The sequence below is a fragment of the Marmota marmota genome, unplaced genomic scaffold (assembly GCF_001458135.2).
Source record: "Marmota marmota marmota unplaced genomic scaffold, marMar, whole genome shotgun sequence".
In the NCBI taxonomy this organism is placed as follows: domain Eukaryota; kingdom Metazoa; phylum Chordata; class Mammalia; order Rodentia; family Sciuridae; genus Marmota; species Marmota marmota.
The window spans coordinates 4,380,588-4,382,124 of NW_026000242.1; the positions used below are offsets into that span (position 1 = coordinate 4,380,588).

At 41.3% G+C, this 1,537-nt stretch overlaps 1 pseudogene; it reads left to right on the forward strand.

The window, feature by feature from the left end:
• Nucleotides 1–217: 217 nt before the first annotated feature.
• On the forward strand, nt 218–287 carry LOC125613989 (annotated as a pseudogene).
• Nucleotides 288–1,537: the final 1,250 nt, after the last annotated feature.

Consider the following 1,537-nt stretch of genomic DNA (forward strand, 5'->3'; position numbering starts at 1 on the left):
CTTCTTCTTTTGAACTTTCTTCTTTCTGACTAGAGTTCTTGGGCTTCCAACAACACATGCCCTAACTATTCTTGGTTCCACTGGGGTGCCTCTTTCCCTTATCAATTTACTTAACACCTCTTCCATATTTTCATCACAAATACAATACACTGAGACAAAACAAGACACAAACATACTGCATCAATCCTCTCCATTTTTTCGAAATGGCCATTTTTTTGTGCTCGCTTCGGCAGCACATATACTAAAATTGGAACGATACAGAGAAGATTAGCATGGCCCCTGCGAAATGGCCATTTTTCCTCTCGCCCTATCTGCCTAGGGACGAGCAGATTTGCTCCCGTCCTACCTAGGGACAGGCAGCTTTTCCTCGTCAACTTACCCCCGAGTGTCCCGGGGCTCCCAGTACGGGCCACCATCTGCCGCAGTCCAGCTGCAGCAAAATAACCAGGGGGTGACGAGCAACTTGTATAGATTGATACAGCAGGAGTGGGAACCGTTTATTGTAGGACCGGAGGGGTATATATACATTCCACACAGCTTATCTTAATTAACATAAACTAGATACAGCAGTCAACCAATAAGGAATCTCCACACTTAATGGCTCGCTGGTGTTACTTCACAAACCACTCCCTCTGACAAAATGCCAGGCGCCATCCTGACTTGTTTACAGACCCTAACAGGGGGCATACCCTTGATGGATATACTAGGGCCCTGATCCTTCCTCTCTCTTGAGTAGCTTTCCTGTGCCACATGTTTTTACCATGATGTTCTGCCTCATCACAGGCCCCAAAACAACAGGGCCAAGAGATCATGAACAGAAATCTCTGAAACTGATCCTAAGTAAACATTTTCTCCTTTTAAGTTGCTTATCTCTGATATTGTGTCACAGCAATGCAAAGCTGACTAACACACCAAGTATGCATTTAGTTTTATGTATCCTACTTTGAATTCTTCCTATTACTGAATATGAGGATTTCTAATTCTGGAAAATTCTCACTTATTATCTCTTTGAATATTGCCTCTTTCCTAGTCTTTTTATTCTGTGCTTTTTAAACTACTACTAAACATACACTGAATATTCTCATTCCAGGCTCCATGTCTCTCAATCTCTAATTGTTTTAATCTCTTTATAGTCTGTGCCACACTGTGGAAAATTTCTTAAGATTTATTTTTTAATTCATTAACTCTTTAGCCATGCCTAATATACTATCTAAACTCCCTACTGAATTTTGGCTTGAATAACTACATATTTCTAAAACTTTTAGTGGGGGGGGGGTCAAATTTACCTCATGTTTTCTTCATTTCTTTTTATGTTTTTAATTCCCTCTTTTATGTCTTCAATTAGTTTAAGAAATAAAGCCGGGTATCCTGGCACACACCTGTAATCCCCAGCAGCTCAGGAAACTGTGGCCAGAGAATCACAAGTCACTCTCAGCAACTTAGCAAGGCCCTAAGTGAAACCCTGTCTCTAAATAAAATACAAAAGAAGGCTGGGATGTGGCTCAGTGGTCAAGTGCCTCGGGGTTCAATCCTAGTA